Source organism: Schistocerca serialis, chromosome 1 (genome assembly GCF_023864345.2).
Source record: "Schistocerca serialis cubense isolate TAMUIC-IGC-003099 chromosome 1, iqSchSeri2.2, whole genome shotgun sequence".
NCBI lineage: Eukaryota > Metazoa > Arthropoda > Insecta > Orthoptera > Acrididae > Schistocerca > Schistocerca serialis.
The window spans coordinates 958,617,620-958,639,318 of record NC_064638.1 but is presented as its reverse complement, the minus strand read 5'-3'; the positions used below and the strand labels follow the sequence as shown (position 1 = coordinate 958,639,318).

General features: G+C 44.6%; 1 protein-coding gene and 1 non-coding gene across 2 annotated transcripts in view; both read right to left on the bottom strand.

Annotated features, from left to right (window-relative positions):
- Positions 1 to 21,699, bottom strand: part of LOC126452148 (uncharacterized) — a 701,717-nt gene that overhangs the window by 219,056 nt on the left and 460,962 nt on the right. The gene's annotated exons all lie outside the window — the stretch shown is intronic.
- Trnat-agu (transfer RNA threonine (anticodon AGU)) lies at positions 9,417 to 9,491 on the bottom strand. Its single transcript has one exon. It is a non-coding gene; the product is annotated as a tRNA-Thr (tRNA).

The following is a 21,699-nucleotide window of genomic DNA, read 5'->3' as shown; positions in this document are numbered from 1 at the left end:
CCAGTTTACCTTCCCTAGCCTTACAAGCAGCAAGCTCTTGAATTCTACATGATATTTAACAACCCAGGTTTAAGTTCCAGATAGGACTTCAGTTATCTTCTCTCAGGCGTGCTCAAGACAAATTTCAAGAAGACTCAACTCTCTCTCTCTCTCTCTCTCTCTCTCTCTCTCTCTCTCTCTCTCTCTCTCTCTCACACACACACACACACACACACACACACACACAGAGAGAGAGAGAGAGAGAGAGAGGGGCGCTCGCACATCTCTCACAAACACATCATAGCTACCGTATTATTTCAACTTTGAGTTACTCATTATTGCTTAATAAAGGCGTCAGAAGTTCAAAGTCGTTACCGAAAACACAAATGGTTACAGCAACATTACTAAAGCGTTTTTAACCAGTTATGCTTTAAAAATTATACACTGATGAGCCAAAAGATTATGACCACCTGCTTAATAGCTTGTTTGTCCGTTTTTTGAACGAAATACATCACTGATTCTGCGTATCGGGGATCCGACAGTTTGTTGGTATGTTTGTGGAGATAAGTGGCATTGGATGCCTACATACAGGTCATGCAATTCTCGTAAATAACGGTCCTCTGATTTGCGTGCGCGGTGATGACGCCCGATAGCGACCCAGATGGGTTCCACACGATTTAGATCAGGCGAATTTGGTGGCCGAGACATCAAGGTGAGTTGACTATAACGCTTCTCAACCGACGGTAGCACGGTTCTGGCTCGGAAACACGGAGAATTACACTGCTGGAGCCGGCCGCGGTGGCCATGCGGTTCTAGGCGCTCAGTCCGGAACCGCGCTACTGCCACGGTCGCAGGTTCGAATCCTGCAACGGCCATGGATGTGTGTGATGTCCTTAGGTTAGTTAGGTTTAAGTAGTTCTAAGTTCTAGGGGACTGATGACCTCAGATGTTAAGTCCCATAGTGCTCAGAGCCATCTGAACCAACACCGCTGGAAGTTGACATCGCCGTCGGGGAATACATCAAACTGAAGGGATGCAGGTGGTTCGCAGCTCTGTGTGTCTTTCATTACGACAGGTCCTATGCGAGCGCAGGACAATGGCTCCTATAGCGCGATACTGCTCCCATCAACCTGCGCCCGTGCGTGCTGCACGTTTCGAGCCGCCGCTCACCTCGATGACGGTGTTTGTGGGGACGACCATCGACCTAGTGTTGTATAAATGTGATTCACCCGAAGAGCCGACACGTTTTCATTGATCGACAGTCGAATGCCGATGGCCCCGTGCCCGCTGCAATCGTAATTGACGACGTCGTTGGATCAACATGTGGACATGTAAGGGTGGTCTCCTGCGGAGCTCCATGTTCAACAATGTACGATGAACGGTGTACTCAGAAACACTTGTGCGTGCACCAGTATTGTACTATTTTGGCAGAGAAGCCACAAATCAGCAACTCTCCTACAGAGCGGACAGTGTTACAGACCTCTCAAGTTCTGTGAAGAGTCGTGTACGTTCAACCATTTAGCGCCTAGTGTTAGTTTCACTGTCCTTATACCTCTTTCCGCTTACGTCAGTAGCACGTGAACATTCGGCCAGTTTCGCCGTTTTCGAGATACTCAAATGTTCAAATGTGTGTGAAATCTTATGGAACTTAACTGCCAAGGTCATCAGTCCCTAAGCTTACACACTACTTAACCTAAATTATCCTAAGGACAAACACATACACCCATGCCCGAGGGAGGACTCGAACCTCCGCCAGAACCAGCCGCACAGTCCATGACTGCAGCGCCCCAGACCGCTCGGCTAATCCCGCGCGGCTCGAGATACTTGTTCGCAGTCTCTGCGTAATAATAACCTGCTCTTTGCCAAAGTCGCTTACCTCTCATTTGCAGCCCGTATCTTCGCTAGAGTGATTTCCTGTCCGTGTCTGGTCTGTTTATTTACTTTTGTCACCACGTCACGTGCCCGCAACGCTACCAGGAGGCATCCAACGTCATGGTGGGCAAAGGTCATAATATTTTGGCTTATAGATACTGAAAGGCTGTTTAACGTACACTGAGATCATTTCAAATGGTTATTTATAGTTTAGGTCTAGAAATAGGTTCAAATGGCTCTGAGCACTATAGGACTCAACATCTATGGTCATCAGTCCCATAGAACTTAGAACTACTTAAATCTAACTAACCTAAGGACATCACACAACACCCAGTCATCACGAGGCAGAGAAAATCCCTGACCCCGCCGGGAATCGAACCCGGGAACCCGGGCGCGGGAAGCGAGAACGCTACCGCACGACCACGAGCTGCGGACCTAGAAATAGGTATTACATTGCAATCCTTTTGTCACGTCCACCATACAGTCACGTCAGCGCAAGGTCAGTTACGCAGTCTGGATGAGAAGCGTACGTTGAGACTGAAGTAGTACATGCACTCTATTTACTACAGCTACAGCTTCACAGTATCAGTGAAACAGGTAGTTCACAGCATCTGAAGCGGTCGCCTCCTGCCGACAGTGCACTGGAAAAAATCTAGATTACATTCCTTGGCCAGTCAAATTCTTCATGTCATGCTGCCGTAGTCAACAACGAGTATGTTAATTATAGTGTCTGGCAAGGAAAACGTAACGACAGTCAGTGCTCCCTCTTAGAGTAGCTCCTCAGTTGCCCCACACCGCCTTAAACGTCTCAGTGAAAGGTTACATGATTTCCATCAGACTAACATGTAAATCAATACCACGGTTGTTATTTAACGTCTTGTCGACGACGATGTCATTACAGATGGAACACGTGCACAGGTGGGGTATGATGGGAAAGGAACTCAGCCGTGTCTTTTACAAAGGAGCCATCCTGGCATTCGCCTTAAATGGTTTAGGGAAAATCTGAACTTAGATTGCCCGACGAGTGTTTGAACTACCGTCCCCCAGAATGCGAATCCAGTGCCTTACCTCTAGTCACCTCGATCGATGTCTTGTTACAGAAATGTTTAGAAGTTACCCTTCTCAAAAGGGAGAAAATATTTTACCTCTGTGCCACATCCAGCCGTGGGCTGCAACTTTACGAGGCAGCGTGTACGAGCCAGAAGGCTGGCAATGATGACAGTTTGCTGCCGTGCTGTCTCCTATGATGAAGAACGGCGTGCTGCCGTAATTTATTAAACAAAACACCGGGAGTTACCGTGGCATATCACGCGATTTCTCGTGCAGATTGGCCGTTGGTCTACCCCTTGCATACGCGAAAACTCTGATGGTATAACACGTCATCAGCGAGAATCGTCGCCCCCTTGCGTGTAGAGCACGGCTCATAAAACTGGATATGGTAAGAAGCGGCTTGCGTGTGCTCTTTCCGCGATATTTGCGATGGAGGCAGCAGAATTGCTGTACAGTTTGTCCGAAACATTTATCTTCCTAATGGAGTCCCACCACACTTTGACAAAAGAACGTCGCCTCTCACAAAGATTTGCATACAAACTCAGCCAACATCTCTCTAATAATCCCTTACTCGCTGGTGCGGACAGATATAAACAAAGCACATTGCCGCACAACTCCTCCGATCAGATTTCCTCCTCTATTTCGAGCTGGCAAGGATACCAAATACACTGGCAGTACCCTACGAATAGGTCACTGATGATATCATACGCCGTCCCCTTTGTGCAGGCGCCACCCTTTCCCATAATTCTTCCAATAAATCTCAGTTATCATTTTACTCTCCCTGCAAATTGTTCTATGTTCATTCGACTTCGTACCGGTTCGTAGCCTCTATTTACACTAAATGATCGATTGTCGCGGCCGAGTGTTAATATCATTCTCGGAAACTATTGAGTTCTTCCTCAGTCTCACGTGCATTATCCTGCATTAATCTACATTTAAGGCAAGCTGCCATTCTTTACACGGAGGATATGTTCATCCCGTGTACTTCTATTTTGGTGTTGCGCTCAAACAGATATTTCATCATTAATTGAATTTAATTATTACGGCATAAACTGTAGACGTTTCGTGCAGAACAGCTAACAGCTTGCTTTCTCGGATATTCCAACACTCAAGCGACTGATTGGCAATCAGAGTAATAAATAACAATAATAATAATAATTATTATTATTACTACTACAAAAAGTAGTAGCAGTGGTAGCAGTAGGAGTGTAAGTTGTGGTGGTGGTTACAGAAATCGTAGTAATGGCCTTCGTAGCACGACAGTCGAAAGCCAGCACATGCCATATAAAGACGAACACCCAACATGACATTTGAATTCACCGGGATAAACAATCTTGTTGCGTCGACATCTTAGTTTTCACGGGTGGAGCACCACTTTAGCTGGGAAACGTTGGGAGACAAAAAAATGGTTCAAAAGGCTCTGAGCACTATGGGACTTAACGTCTGAGGTCATCAGTCCCCTAGAACTTAGAACTACTTAAACCTAACTCACCTAAGGACATCACACACATCCATGGCCGAGGCAGGATTCGAACCTGCGACCGTAGCGGTCGCGCGGTCCCAGACTGAAGCGCCTAGAACCGCTCGGCCACACTGGCCGGCCCGTTGGGGGACAGAATTGAGAATTGGCCATTTCTTTCAAAACACTCCTGACATTCGCCTATAGTGATTTAGAAGACCATAAAGAAACTAAATGTGGATGACTGCAAATGGGATCAATCTACGCTCCTCCAAAATGCAAAGCCATACTAGAGTAATTCACGTGAAAAACAAGAACGCTCTTAAAGGGGGGAATTTAATGCAAGTCCTGTGGCGCCACGTCACGAAGACAAGCTTTCAGTACCAATAAACTGAAGTTTTCCATTCTCCCTTTAGAATGCTGGCGGCAGCAATGCCTCCGTGAGAGACGCAACATTGCGTCAAGATTATTGGGGAATAGCTCTTACAATTGCAAGACTATCAATTTCGTGTAGTATCAGCACAAAATGGAACTTCGTGACACATCTCATACACGAAGACCGTAGTTCAAGGTTTAGCTTTTAATTCGTCGCGTACATTCTAGGTGGTGTCATGCTGCCTTGTGTGTGTGTGTGTGTGTGTGTGTGTGTGTGTGTGTGGATACGCATACTTTGATAACATTTAACTCTAATTAATTCTTCATTCATTAAATTTTCGGTTAAATGAAGATATAGCAGCATTATCCGAAAACGAATCTGTTAATTTTCCCAACTGCCGCATGAGTTAAAATAAATTTCTGACTAATGGAATCGGGCGTTAGTGTTGTTTTGACGACACGTGTAAGACTTACCGGGCTTGGTGAAGTCAAACGGAGGCTAGCGTTATGGTCCATGTGTAAGGCCTGATTCCGCAAACTTCTGGTTCTGTGGTCTGTGGTTCATTAGAAGAACTGAATTTCCATCTTGTACGTAAGTGTAACTATTGCTTGTCTTCAGTAAATGTTTTCAGTTTCAAGTGGCGAATAAAAAAAAAAAATGTATCTGAGCACTATGGGACTTAACATCTGAGATCATCAGTCCCCTAGAACTTAGTACTACTTAAACCTAACTAACCTAAGGACACCACACACATCCATTGCCGAGGCAGGATTCGAACCTGCGACCGTAGCCGTCGTTCGATTCCAGACTGAAGCGCCTATAACCGCTCTGCCACATCAGCCGGCCAAGTGGCGAATAACAGTTACTCTTAAGCAGCAGATAAGCAGCGTTGAACTGGTAACCGAGGACGAGTGGCTGCAAATAATAATAAAAATGTGCTGCTGTTACTGTGTACGGAGACCGGTGACTCGTTAGCATCGGTAAGCGCTCCGTAGAAATTTACGCAGTGTCAGCGTAAAACATTGTTAATTTCTACTTGTCCGTCGCACGCAGATTTCCGTACGTGCATTTTCCATCCTCCTCTTTAACGTCCACCAACAGCAACAACAACGCTATATAACTCAGAAGACCTATGTTTAACAGATGTGTATTCTGATTACTATAGCCGAACTTTTTCCATTTTTAGTGCTCAATGATTTCAAAGAGAAAATCATAACTTTCCATGCTCGTTAATAGCTCTGTTGCAAACGACAGTCGGTGAGTAAACATGTGTGAGTGCACCTGGTAACGCTTTATGTTTCTGTAACACGACCATAACACTGTCGAGGTACTCTCGCCGAGTCGAGAATGTATACTGTTGACTGTACTGCAAGCAGATGCATGTAGGCGGACTCACGCGGCTGGACTTCGACAGCCGGGCTCCCATGGCCGCCTCCCATGCTGACCGCAGCACAGCCGGCGCGCCGCGCGCTTCGCCGCTCTTCCGAGACACCACGCGCCACGCACCCACGCACCTCGCACCTCCGGTCTACCACGCACTGCCACCGAGGCGGGCACGCACTTTGAGCACGCGGCATGCGGCACGCGAAACACACGCCGTCGGCCGAGCGCATGCGCACTACAAGAGCTGCGTGCTCACCGTCTGCGCATGCGTAGCTTACTGGCACGAGAAAGCCAACAGAGCTAAGGCAGGAGACCGCACGACAGTGCTGTTCCTGGCTCTACTTATGGAACGTGTTTTGTGCTCATCCACTTTGACGTCTTTAAAGAACTAATATCTTCCTTGTTAAGATGAACGCGGATTATATAAGCAGAGATCCTGAGAAACTTAGCTCGCTCTGTTCGTTTATAAAATACAGACTGTTATCCGTAATAGAGCCCAAGGTTGATGGTGTGTTCTTCGACTTCTGAAAGGCGTTTCTTACAGTTCTGTACTTCACTGAATAAAATACGACCCTACCGAGTATTGGACTATGTGCCTACATTCAGGACTTCCTTACAGGCAGAACTCAACACGATACACTTAATGGGATGAAATAGAGAGCTGTAATGTTACTTTAGGAGTACCCCAAGGGAGTGTTACAGTATAAGTTTACAGTATATGTAAATCATATAGTAGACAGGCTCAATGAGGATGTTCGCAGCGATGCTGATGTCGATAGGAAGGTTGCAACGCAAGAAGCTAACGAAACGGAGGAAAAAAATGCGGATAATGGGAAGACAACATAAAACGAATTCTGGGAAAAGCAGATGTGATGACGACATTCATTGGAAGAATCTATGTAATTCATCCACGAAAGAAGTGACCTAGTAGTAAACTGTTGTTTCGTCGACTCTTGTGGTGTTCATCAGTTGGGGACCCTTATTAGTTGGACTCAGAGTAGATTTAAAGAGTAGCGGTACGCATTGACACGGGATCGTTTTATAACTGCGAGATGCTCAACAAACTTCAGTGGCAGACGTCACATGAGAGTCTTTGCCTGCCATAGAGAAGTTTACTGTTGAAATTCCGAGAGCGTACGTTCTAAGAAGAGGTGGGTACTATATCACTTCCTCTGACATAAGTTTCGTGAAGTGAACACCTTGATATCAGAGAAGATACTGAGATTTATCGACAGTCATTTTTCTCACGCATCATTTGCAAATGGAAAAGGGCGGGGGGTGTTGCTGATACCAGAGAAACTTAGCGTCGTACACCGTAAGGTGGTTTGCCGAGTGTGGATGTAGAAGTACTTGTCCCCAGTGACGACAGTCGTATAATTCTGAGAGGATGTAAACGTGATGAACGACACACACGCATTCAAAACTCTCAGTGACACTAAATATAAGACAAAAATTTGAGTTTACGTGTGGAAAATGAGGTAGTTAACGATGAACAGTCAGCTATGACAGTCATAGAATTTTAGAATTAGCAATGTGTAGGAGGTGCCACCGGCGTTGTGTGTGTCTAACATAGATGTCTGATTTTCTTCCACCTAAGCTCAGTCACGAAGCACAGGAAATTACTAGGGTTCGATGGAACGGAACTGTGAAGTTACGTGGCTCTTACAAATTACAAGAATATCCCTCACATCTTTACAGAGAATTTACATGGCACTGTAATTGATCTCGGCCAAGGAGGCAGGAGTTCTTGCGATCCCTCATTGAAAAATAGCGAAGGCATCGAAAGATCTGTCGGGGACGAGATACGATACGAACTCTTACTTGAGAGGAAAGCGAAGCAACGCGCTATCCAGTCACTAAGATTAAAGAGTGCCGGAGACCATTGCAGCGGAAAGTTGGAGCAGTTCTACAGACGAACCATAATCGGTTCCTTCGCCCTCGACATCTCTAAGGCTGGCACGTCATTAATTCTCTGTGTTTACGAGCAGTTAACAGCTAACCTTCGTTCGCCAAGAACGTCCCGGTATCAGTATGGCGGCAAGTTGGTGACTATTAGCGAAAAAGAAATCACACATCTAGAGTTGTGCAGGTGGCACGTTTGGTTTAAGAGATCTGAAATGCAACAGCCTGGTGCACTATACGAACCTGTTTCAAAAAGGGCCAGCGCAACTAATATTTAAAGAAGCGATAGCATTCAGTCACCAAAGAAGATAACGAAATCAATGAAACGTGCGTAGCAGACGCTGAAAGCAGCCTTTCGTGGCAAATACGGCCACAGTACAATTTGGTCACAAGTGATTTAACCGACGTAAGTAGCCGACAATAAATATAAAACATGCTGTCCTAACAACTTCATGTTTTGTACGACGATAAAAAGACTCCAGTTGTTCAGCCGGGAGAACCAGTTCAATTTGGTTAGGGCGACGGTAAATATTTCAAAGTAATATCATCGGTACATCCATGGAATTGGCGCTGAATGTCCTCAAAACGTCGGAAGTGTATGCACTGATATAAGCTATCTCCTATGCTGGCAAGTAGCAGTAATTACTTTGTCATATCGTGACACACGACCAAAAAGTCGCTGAAGCTTGCTAATCAGGCCTAAATGCGTAAACATGTAAGGTTGTGCACTTCATAAAGCGTAAAAATATTATAGCAATTGCCTATAACGGTCATGGAATCACAACTGCGGCCAGACATTTCATATCGCTTCCTGATTAACCAAGCGTGTAGATATGAAGTGGAACGATTACAGTCGCTCACAATCAATTATACATAAGGCAAATGACGCGGTACGATTCAGTGGTGCAATAACTGGAAATCAAAATTCGTTTACGGAAGAGATTACTTATTAATCACTTGCAGGATCTATACAGCAATACTTCTGAAACGCCTGGGATGTATATCAGAATCTCGGGCATATGCAAAGAAGAGCATTGGGAACCGAGACAGATTTGTTTGAATGGAGACAGATGCATCATGTGAACAGATGTAATCCGATGACTAAGAGACTGCGAATGTAAACCTTTCTGGCTTCACTGAAGATACTGTGACAGCTTGAAACCAGATCATAAAAAGTAATGCTCCACAGGCTTTGTGTGACGACGAATGCACAACACGATTGGTTGAAATTCAGTTACCCAGCACACCTCTTCGGCGAACATACGGAGCGAGATGAAAGACAGTATGTGTAAATTGAAGGAGGAAGGCGGAGAAAGAAAATGAAAGTGAAGGGAAGGGATTACTGATGTCATCTGCATCTGAACTTCACGCGGAGTCAGAGGCGACGAGTGAAAATGTGTGCCGGATCGGGATTCGAACCCGAGATCTCCTGCTTACTAGGCAGGTGCGTTGACCACTGCGCCACCCGGGGTAGAGCGTTATCGCAAATGCGCGGACTATATCTGTACGCCTCACTGCCGACCCACATTCACAGCGAGCGCCACCTATCCACAGCCTCTGTCCATTTCGTCCAGCTCGCTGCTCTGAGATTCCCGTCGGAGGTCGGACGTACTTGTGCATCCGCACTGCAGAAGGTGGATCCATTACCCATCTAGACGAATCAGTTACCTGAATGCGAGGTGAGTGTTCTTTCGGACATCTCCAAAAGAACAGACACCACGCATTCATACAATGTAAGGCAGTGTGATGTCAGCTGCACTCTACTCGCAGTGGTAAGCTCTAAACGTTACCTCCGATTCAGTAGGTCATCGCAGAATTTAGAGAGGTGAAGATAAAACGTATGACTTACGATTTACGAAACATTATTACGTCATGTTATTACATTTGTCAGTGAAAAAGGATGCTAACTCCTATTACGATGCTAGTAGTGATATTCCTAAGGCGGCACAAGTAAAAAAATGGCTCTGAGCATTATGGGACGTAACATTGGAGGTCATCAGTCTCCTAGAACTTAGAACTGCTTAAACCGAACTAACGTAAGGACATCACAAACATCCACGCCCGAGGCAGGATTCGAACCTGCGACCGTCCAACGCGGCCAGCGGCGGCACAAGTAGTTTGTAATAAAATGAAAGGGGAACTTCTACACTTTCACATCACTTACACGCTCGCTGAATGTCTGGAAATGATGATAAAGCATAGTTTGGAATGGTGGTCTGAACACCACGGCCTGGTTACCAAGAATATTTGTAATTTAGATAATTCTAAGATACTGCTGATATGACGATGTCATTGATTGCCGGCACATCTCAAATCATATCAAGTGGGTATTGACATAACTGCAGACATCTCTATAGAAAAATTCCATCTGGGTCTGAGAACATGCTGCTTACTACACTACTGGCCATTAAAATCGCTACACCACGAAGATTACGTGCTACAAACGCGAAATTTAACCGACAGGAAGAAGATGCTGTGATATCCAAATGATTAGCTTTTCAGAGCATTCACACAAGGTTGGCGTCGGTGGCGCCACCTACAACGTGCTGATATGATTTCTCATACACAAACAGCAGTTGACCGGCGTTGCCTCGTGAAACGTTGTTGTGATGCCTCGTGTAAGAAGGAGAAATGCGTACGATCACGTTTCCGACTTTGATAAAGGTCGGATTGTAGCCCATCGCGATTGCGGTTTATCGTATCGCGACATTGCTGCTCGCGTTGGTCGAGATCCAATGACTGTTCGCAGAATATGGAATTGGTGCGTTCAGGAGGGTAATACGGAACGCCGTGCTGGATACAAACGGCCTCGTATCACTAGCAGTCGAGACGACAGGTGTCTTATCCGCATGGCTGTAACGGATCGTGCAGCCACGTCTCGATCCCTGAGTCAACAGATGGGGACGTTTGCAAGACAACAACCATCCGCACGAACAGTTCGACGACGTTTGCAGCAGCATGGACTATCAGCTCGGAGACCATGGCTGCAGTTACCCTTGACGCTGCAGCACAGACAGGAGCGCCTGCGACGGTGTACTCAACGACGAACCTGTGTGCACGAATGGCAAATCGTCATTTTTTCGGATGAATCCAGGTTCTGTTTACAGCATCATGATGGTCGCACCCGTGTTTGCGACTCGCGGTGAACGCACATTGGAAGGTGTATTCGTCATGGCCATACTGGCGTATCACCCGGCGCGATGGTACACGCCATTGGTTACACGTCTCGGTCACCTCTTGTTCGCACTGACGGCACTTTGAACAGTGGACGTTACATTTCAGATGTGTTACGACCCGAGGCTCTATCCTTCATTCGATCCCTGCGAAACCCTACATTTCAGCAGGATAATGCACGACCGCATGTTGCAGGTCCTGTACGGGCCTTTCTGGATACAGAAAATTTTCGACTGCTGCCCTGGCCAGCACATTCTCCAGATCTCTCACCAATTGAAAACGTCTGGTCAATGGTAGCCGAGCAACTGGCTCGTCACAATACGCCAATCACTACTCTTGATTAACTGTGGTATCGTGTTGAAGCTGCATGGGCAGCTGTACCTGTACACGCCATCCAAGCTCTGTTTGACTCAATGCCCAGGCGTATGAAGGCCGTTATTACGGCCAGAGGTGGTTGTTCTGGGTACTGATTTCTCAGGATCTATACACGCAAATCGCTTGAAAATGTAGTCACATGTCAGTTCTAGTATAATATTTTTGTCCAATGAATACCCGTTTATCATCTGAATTGCGTCTAGGTGTAGCAATTTTAATGGCCAGTAGTGTACAAATACACTAACCAGAGGGGAGTGAATAATCTTTCATCAAATACTGTTAGAATATTCTTTATTTATTTACATGAGCGGTGTTGATATAGACAACGATGAAGAACCGCCTAGCACAGTCGCAACTGTCCATACTACTGTGACACAGGCAGTAGTGATGTCTACAAGCGCGGTAAAATTTTTTGTGCTATGTAACCGTGTATTGAGACTGGTGGTTGTCACTTTCAACATCTGCTTTGAGCTTAAGATGTTGGCGAGAGTGTAAGTTATTTCTGTCAATAAAAAAGTAAGTATTCATTTGTGCCCATCTTGAATTACTCAGTTTAGGGGCCCCGTACAAGCTGTTTCATGCTGACTCTACAAATTGGGGTCACCCTGTGTTTACAAAACCAGTCCAACGAGGAAACTTTCAGTAACAGTTTACGTAGATAATTTTAATAACTGAGACTTCTTTGGTTTTTAAGGTAAGCTGCGTCCAGAGACTTACAATAGCGGCGTGCTATATTAACAGGCAATAAATTTCTGTACCTCTGTGGCGATAGCGTATCGCTCCATTCCTAAAGTGTGTCGTGACTTCGTACCTTTTGAGAGAAATACAGTAGAGTTTCGCCCTCCTCTTAAACGAGGAAACAGCAGAACGCCACATCCATAATGTCGATATCGTGGTCAGGCAACGTCAAGTTTCCCAGTAAATTAAATTAGCGAAACACGCGACGGCGAATTTCCTTGTAAAGCCAAACAAGTAAACGCGGCTGGTTAGGAACTGGGAGCACTGTGGCCCAGACGGAGAGCCCGTTAGGTGAGGGTTTGGAAGGGCCCAGCTTTGCCGGCTGTTGCAGACACCCCCCGCCCCTACAGCCACCTCCCTCGGCTGGCGCCAACCGCCCTAACGCCTGTCTAATGAACGCCGTTTACGGCCCACGTTCCTCGCTCCTCGTCGAGCTGCCGCCAGTCCCCCATGTGTCGCTGCGAACACCGTGCCGGCGATCAACGAGGCGAAGGAACTTCCGCGCTTCAGGGGCTGCGGAACAGACTCTTCCGAGAGCTGCTCAGCTGCAAATATCTGAGCGCGAATGTCGCTCAACCGAGGGAGCTCACGTAGGGACTCACTTGTGCGTTCTCCAGTTTCCGTTTACAATGGGCAGCTATTGAACATTTTGACATCACTTTCACTTCTCTCTGTTACAGTAAAATAAAACATGCAAAGAGGGGAGGGCTGCTCGCACACGGAGCTGCTAACAGAAACGGATCTGGTAGGCGATCTAAATCTGCAAATGAAGAGACAGAAACTACAGTTGTGTGCAAACTTTGAGGGACGCGAGCGTCTTTTTGTTTCACTCTGCGTGTCAAGTTGAGATTCAGTCCTTGGGAATGAGTGGTATGGTGCTAATAGTACATACCAACGACAAAACGAATAACATTCTTTCATCCACACATTAAAAAAAAAAACATGAATTGTCAGCTATTTGCAATAGCAAAGGAGCTACAATAGAAATGTTCGAAATTCGTAGCTGTTTGTAAATTAATTGAACAATGCTGTCGTGATTTAGTGGAGTATATTATCTAGCCGTAGTGAAGCGCAATACGAACACGAGAGAACACTTCACTTTAGAGGAACGACATTAATCACTCTGAGATAAGAAATTGTTGATTAATTTACCGGATGGTTTTAAGTAAACTTTCCTTATTTAACACATTATTACACTGAAACTAATTACCGTACTAGTACCAAACTTGGCAGCATTAACGTCAAGGACATGAGGAAGAGAAATAATGCAGAATAAGTTCAATTGAAACACTTTTAATGTACTGCTACGGTATATCGAAACATTAAGTGGAGGGCGAAGTCAACACGTCGTTGTGCGTCTTACGTTGCAAGCTGCTTTACGACATGTTTCTTGCACGGATACCATTTGAAAAACGGTTCGAAGCAAAGTGGTTGAAATTCGAACCTGCGACCATAGCAGCAGCGCGGTTTCGGACTGAAGCGCCTAGAACCGCTCGGTCACCTCGGACGGCTGGTTCGAAGCACCTTCCGTACACTGCACCACAGGATGTCCAACTGTCGTGACGCAGCACGCGCACTGCCTGACTGCAGATCTACAGATCTCGCATCGTCTGCCGCCACCAGCAGCCACAATGGCGGTGAAAAGCGTGAAGGTCGTTTAAGGAAAGGCCCTAACAGGTTGCTAACAAATAAAAAATCTGAAAAGGCGATAGAAACTGATTTTATTTGATTTTTAGCAATTTATACCGTCCACTGCGCTCCAATCACAGAGTGCTTTCTGAAATTTTGAGTAGTGAAAGGTTACGAAATATTTTCATCATAGTGCTTAGCTGCGGGCTGCGCGTTTGTTTCAAAAAATGGTGCAAATGGCTCTGAGAACTACGGGACTTAACATCTGAGGTCATCAGTCCTCTAGAACTTAGAACTACTTAAACCTAACTAAGCTAAGCACATCACGCACATCCATGCCCGAGGCAGATTCGAACCTGCGACCGTAGCGGTCGCGCAGTTCCAGACTGAAGGGCCTACAACCACTCGGCCACAGCGTCCGGCGCGTTTGTTTCACTTCCATTGTACTTTTCACGAGGAGAAACCACTATTGGATGCGTCGCAACGCAATTCACAAACATACATGGCATTTAAAAAGATTTACACTATGTGATCAAAAATATCCGGACACACCCAAAAACATAAGCTTTTCATATTGGATGCATTGTGCTGCCACCTACCGCCAGATACTCCATATTAGCGACCTGAGTAGTCATTAGGCATCGTAGAGAACAGAATGGGGCACTCCGCAGACCTCAGGGACCTCGAATGTGTTCAGGTGATTGGGTGTCACTTGTGTCATACGTCCGTACGCGAGATTTCAACACCTCTAAACATCCCTAGGTCCACTGTTTCCGATGTGGTAGGGAACTGTAAACGGAAGGGACACGTACAGCACAAAAGCTTACAGGCCGACCTCGTCTGTTGACTAACAGAGACCGCCGGCAGTTGAAGAAGGTCGTAATGTGTAATAGGCAGACATCTATCCAGACCATCACACAGGAATTCCAAACTGCCTCAGGATCCACTGCAAATACTATGACAGCTAGGAGGGAAGTGAGAAAATTTGGATTTCGTGGTCGAGCGGCTGCCGATAAGTCACACATCACGCCGGTAAATGCCAAACGACGCCTTGATTGGTGTAAGGAGCATAAACACTGGACGATTGAACAGTGAAAAAACGTTGTGTGGAGTGTCGAATCACGGTACACAACGTGGCGATCCGATGGCAGGGTGTGAATATGTCGAATGCCTGGTGAAATTCATCTGCCAGCGTGTGTGGTGCCAACCCTGGTGTTACGGTGTGGTTGTGTTTTTTTATGGAGAGGGCTTGCACCTCTTGTTGTGGTGGCATTATCACAGCACAGGCCTACATTGATGTTTTAAGCACCTTCTTGCCTACCATTGTTGAAGAGCAATTCGGGGATGGCGACTGCATCTTTCAACACGATCGAGCACCCGTTCATAACGCACGGCTTATGGCGGAGTGGTCATACGACAGTAACATCCCTGGCCTGCACAGAGTCCTGACCTTAATTACATAGAACACCTTTGGAATGTTTTGAAACGCCGACTTCGCACCAGGCCTCACCGACCGATATCAATACCTCTCCTCCGTGCAGCACTCCTTGAAGAATGGGCTGCCATTCTCTAACAAACCTTCCAGCTCCTGACTGAACGTATGCCTGCGAGAGTGGAAGCTTTCATCATTGCTAAGGGTGGGCCAATACCATGCTGAATTCCAGCATTAACGATGGAGGGCGACATGAACTTGTAAATCATTTTCAACGAGTTGTCCGGATGCTTTTTATCACATAGTGTACTCCGTTTCACAAGAATATACGGTCTATATGAATGAAGATAGAAAATGACAGTAGGTGCCGTCTGTTATTTTCATTCTCAGTCGCATTTATATATTCCGGGCGTAAAATTCGCTTGGGTACTTGTTCTCCATCTCAGTATCAAAAGTGTCTAAATTCTCAGAACTTCACTTAGTATCACATGAACTGAATCCTAATAGAGGCAGTAACAATCATCGCCGACACGACTTAGTCTTTTCAAAAGTGATCTATTCCACAAACGCAGTCAATGCCGCACTCTCCAAACAGAGTAACAAGTGTAGATCAGTTTCGGACAATTCAGGCGCCAGAGTCATCTATTTCAGATCGAGTCGTCGGAATGTCTGAAGTAGTTTTCTTTCTCGATTAAGAAAGCTGCTACAATACTCTACGCTAATTTTCCTGCAGCTACCTTATTCCGCCAATGTGGTACTATTAACAGTACAATTGCTGCTTGTCGCTTCTACTTGATTGGAGGCTGCGAAAATTCCAGGCGATTTGGTTTGAACGTAGGCAACGCTCCAGCGATAAATGTAGCAAAGAGCGAATCTACTTTTCACTTGAAGACTTTAATTCATTAGAGGAAGAGAAATGAAAGATAACCTTGGAAGAAATAAATAACTACACAAAAGAAGAAACTTCTTTACTTTTAAACTCCGAGTTCTCGTGTTATAAATGAGACACAAAGCATATTTTAGACTTGATCCAATTTTAACAAGCGGTAAGATTAATTATATTACAAGATGATGAAACATGAACTGAAAGTTTGAGAATAAATCTGTTGCGACAGACGTGAATTATTCCATTAATCAGCAGAGACATTTCATCGCACTAAGAACTTCTTAAAGTTATCAAGTCATTGTTCCGAAGACAAAGGGTTAAAATGTCACCATCAACAGGAAGTCAGCCCGAGGTTGCTGAAAACAATTCGTTCCTCCTGGAGGTCTTATCTGTCAATTACTAGTTGGGTGTCGGCGGTTGCTTCAGATGTTTCTTGTAGGAGGAGGTTGTAGAGGAGATTCACTTAGCCTTGCGTAGCTAAATATGAAGCTACTAGAGTAAAACTGCAGAGACACTAATAAGCTGGCTCCCACAGAACCGTCAAATTTTTTATCATAGTGAGACCCGTCAAGACTTTTCGCATTATCGAAATGAAGACCGTGCGATTTAAAAGCTGTTGTCTGACAGAAACATCTCGTAAACTTCGGCAAAAACAACTGCAACTGCAGGGAAAGTTTCTGTAAGTCTAGTATGCGATACCCTCCCCTACTTTTTGTGGCGTCTCAGACTGTAATCTGGATGTCAAGAGGTTACTAGCTGAGCTCTTTTTGTTCACAATAGTTTTTTCGATATGCCAAAACAACTTTTTGCGCATGGTTTATTTTTTCTACCCTGTATATTCACTCAGCCGTGTCACAAACAGAAAAGTTTAAATTAGGGTTCAGCGGTAAAATAATCTGACTTCGTAAATTCTAAGTTGAGTTTCCACCACACTGTAAAATCAGTTAAACTTCGCAGACGCAGAAGTACTCCAACGAAGACGTTCGCTGCTAATATGCAGATACAAGATCTAACTCAGTGAAAGTGTTCTCTTCCTTCTGTTCTGCATTTTTCATCTGAAGAAGTTTATTCGGTACTGACTATGAGCACCGTAACCTTTGTCCATTCTCAGACCCCGGTCAGTCCTTGACTGTTACATCGACAGTTACGTCTCATTCAGCCACTTTTTATCACAAGATATGTTCCAATGTCACGATGGAACGGTAAAACGAAAGGCAAAACCATGACTTATTCACCAGTCTATTTTCGCAAATACACACTGAACTTGTAACTGACTTTTAGAAATTCTCTAGCTTATACATGAAGTTATGATCACTTGAAAACTTCGAATCGAAAGTACACATAAGATCCTTTACAGCAGTCGTGTGTGAAACACAGTCGAAGGTGTGTTGTGTATAGCATTCCACAAAACGCGGTGAGAGGTATTTTAAGAGTAAGATATACAGTAGAGTAGTATATCCTGTTGCATCATCGGGTTCGGATACGAGGCAACGAGCCCTGAAACACAGCTCATAACTACGGAAATAACTACGTTAACTTTCCCTACTTTTTCATGTTACTGACGACGGTATCAATCAGTGATATTGTGTATTTCGATTACATAAAACTTAAAGAATCGATACGTTCTCACTTTTTACTGCTGCCAAACATGTACGAACCTGAAAACTAATTGCGGGCGACCACTTAGCCGACCTTACTACATATGGGACGTAGTCATTAAGAATAACGTGATGCTCCTTTGTCTCGTGATAGTTGGGGAGAATGGGTTCCCAGGTTCTTAAAAATGTATTCTTTCAGCTTACGCTAGAAATTTTTGGGAAGAAGGGGGAATAGTTTCTTTTAACCTTGCGGTAACTCAGCTCAACCTGATGTGAGCAGTAGAAAGTTAAACATACCGTCCATGCACCACTCTCCTGACTATGCACGCGAGAAGCTACATCATGGTTCGTGGCAGAGTAACGTGTTAATTTACAGAAAGTATGCGGCGACAACGGCCTGCAAGTTTTTTCCAACAGCATGATAGAGAAGAACCTGTGGAGGCGTGAACTTCGTGTTGTTTCATCAATCTTTTCATAGCAGTTGTAGAGAGAAGTAGCTGATCAAACATGAATTGAATGAATATCTCCATATGGTTCACATTTTGGAAATCAGACTTACAATTGTGCGTGGTTCTTCCTGCGGTAAGCATTACTTATAGAGTTAAAAAAGCAACAACTTTTTTCTGTTTCCCACCACTGCAAAATCTTTGCATTAAGGTTTATATTGGGTATTTAGAATAATGATCTGCCAAATAGAGAAAAAACCATTAACGTGTGTAGTAAGGCCAAATAAGAGAGGTTTCAAAAACAGTACACTGTATTTAGCGGGAACCCAAAAGAAAATAAGAAAAAAAGTTTCGATGTTGAACGCTTCTCAATCTATTGTGAAAAATCAATCAAGAAATACGGTACCCCCTCGAACGTGAGTGAAGATAGAATTTTGGGAGAAGTGCACGTTCTGATAAGAAGTTCAGCCAGCAGCGCCCCTTTTTAATACGTAAAACTACGTTGTAAGGCTCTTCATTCCATAATCACTGTAAGAAGTGTTCGCAGCGCGAAGTGTAGCGTGCAATGTAAGTGGAACGCAGTCCTGCTTTTCACAGCTCAAGAAAAATGAAGACATGTACAAATGTGTTTCAGTCAGTCTCCAGGAGGAGGAGAAATACCTTACGAAATTAAAAACATAAAAAATATGCGAGCCTTCGTCTTAAAACCTCAGTCTCTGCAAATTTTCAAGATCTCAAAAACTCTCTCTCCCCTCCCCGCGTATCTCTCGTAAGCGTTCTTAAGGCGCATTTTCTCTAGTATTTCGACAGGTATCTACAAATTCGTTTTTGTGGCTTGTGTCTGTAGTCAGCCCAAATAAAAAACCGCTCATCACGTCTTTTATAGGCCGCTCAGTGTCAACGAAAAGCGTCGGTTTGTTTCCAGTTACAAACAAAATTAATTTTAATGCGCAATTTTACGTGCCCATTCGGTAGAAGAGTGCCAAATTAGTCTAGTCCGATATTCGTGTTATCAGTGTGTAATGACAGGGACAGTAAAACATGAAGTATAAGCCGTACCCCAGCAGTGGCTAACATCCAAACCTCCAGATGTCAGACACTCTTATCTGGATCAAACGTTGTATGTCGGTAGAATATCATCCAAAATTCCGATTTAGTTCGTACTATGTACTCGTGTCTAGAAGAACGGGCGTAAAAATTAGTTAAAAGTAACATCAGAACTACCAGACCACATGAAAAGTATATCTATGAGAAATATAGCATGTGGCTTCAGTGTATGAATTGGTAGAGCGGTAGATCCTTGTGCCCAGGGTCCTGAGCTCAAATCGGAATAGTGACTTACTTTTTTTTTTTACAGTATTGTGTATGAAAGTGTTATATGGGACAACATTTCAAACCTATAGAGTACATCTGTATAGATAGATGTGGTGTTCTGTTGGACATGTGCAACAGAACAGACACCACTCGTGATAAAGCAGCTAGTGCCTTTGTAGTTCCACAGAATAAACGGAAACAATGGGACACTAGAATAAAGAAACAATTGCATCACACTTGCGGGAGTAATAATACTAATACTCTGCAGATGGCAGCACCGCGTACACTAGATGTATTATTTTTTTATGTTTACTACCGTTAGGTTTTTATGTGTGTTGTTATTATTACGATTACTATTACTTTCGAACGTGTGATGTAATTGTTTCTGTATTTTTGCGCTCTGATTGTATATTCCGCGAAATTACAAATGTACTCTACAGATTTACTTCTTTCAAAGATACAAAGCGAAAGCGGACTGCCAAGAGAACATTTCTGCCAACCCCAAAAAGTCCTTTTACATGTCAGGAAAATGTTGTCCCAGATAACACTTTCACAAGTAAGACAGTAAAAAAAAAAAAATATTGTCACCATCGGTATTTGAATCCAGGAACTTTGGATAACGACCTATCGCTCTACCAACTCAACCACGGAAGCTACATTTACAAGCTGTTACAGATATGGTTTTCATGTTTTGTGATAGTCCTGGTGTTACTTGTAATTAACGCCTACATCCGTTCTGCTGGACGACAGCGCATAGTACGAACTAAATCGGAGTTTGGTTGATTATTCTACAACGTTTGTTCCAGATCTGAGTGTCTGACGCTTGGAGGTTCGGGTGTAAGCGACGCTGTTGCACGGCGGTAGCAGCTAGCGAGGGTCAGGGCGTTGCCGAGTTACCGCTGGAGTACTGGCTGTTCCGCGCGTTTCATTCTCCCTGTAGTCTGTTTTAATATACATCGATAAAACGAATATCGCACAGAACTAACTTGGGACCGCTCTATCGAATGGACACGCAAAATTTTGATTTAAAAATAATTTGTAATGGGAACCATGTCGACGATCCGTTGATACTGGGCGACTCGTGAAAGACGTGATAAGCATTATTTGTTTGGAGTGATTCCAGCTACACTGCGAAAACGGCATTTCAAACATCTGCCAGAGGAAATTCGCCTATCGATATCGGTATGGTTCCTTCAATGATTCGGGTGATTTCACCCTCGTTCAAAGTCCGTGATCAGCATCTAATGACCGCAATGTCTACAGGCCGTTAAACTCTAACCTTTCTTACTTTTCTTTCATAATTCCGTAGAGGTAAGCTTTATCCCTGCTGTTTATTACTGCTCTCAAGAAAGTTGTATATTAGCTTAACGACACACTATTTACGAAAACTGAACTACTGCTAAGTGCCTAAGCCCGTTAGGGTCGACTAGCAGTACGATTTACTAGTATCTTCTCTATCTGTTCGACCCATTGGCAGCTGTCTTCGCCGCATTTTTTTATACAAGATCGGATTTCGATGTAAAAGATGGACGTTGCCTTTGAAACTGAATATTTTGTTCTTTTATGCACTAGCACTGACTACAAGATTGGATGGCAGATGTTCCTGAAATACAACAGGAACATCCGCGGTTTTCTGAGGACGGAGCCGTGGGGTAGCGAAGCACAATATTCAGTTCGGGAACGTAAGAATGATGCGTCTGTATGTGGTTCGGAGCTGTATAAAGACTGCTCGGAAAGCTATATCCCCAGTGGAGCCGTAGGATTCCCGCGGTTGGTTTATTCATAGGAGGCTACAGACCTCCCCCTCCCAGGAACAGCGGCTTGGCGCAGATGTAGTTCTACAGCGTTCAGCCACCCCCCTCCTCCCCCCCCCCTCACCCCAAACTGTGGCCGACACAAGTACAGTATATCAACGTGAAACGCCGAGCCATATTCGCACTCCCGGAAATCCTCGACGTGTTTTCCAGTCCTTACAGTCACGGCGTTTTGCGTTTCTTTATAGGTGACACGACGTGGATAGAGAAACGAGAATAGCTTAGGAATTCGGTATTCGCCTGTAAAATAATAAACTTGGCAGAGATATCAA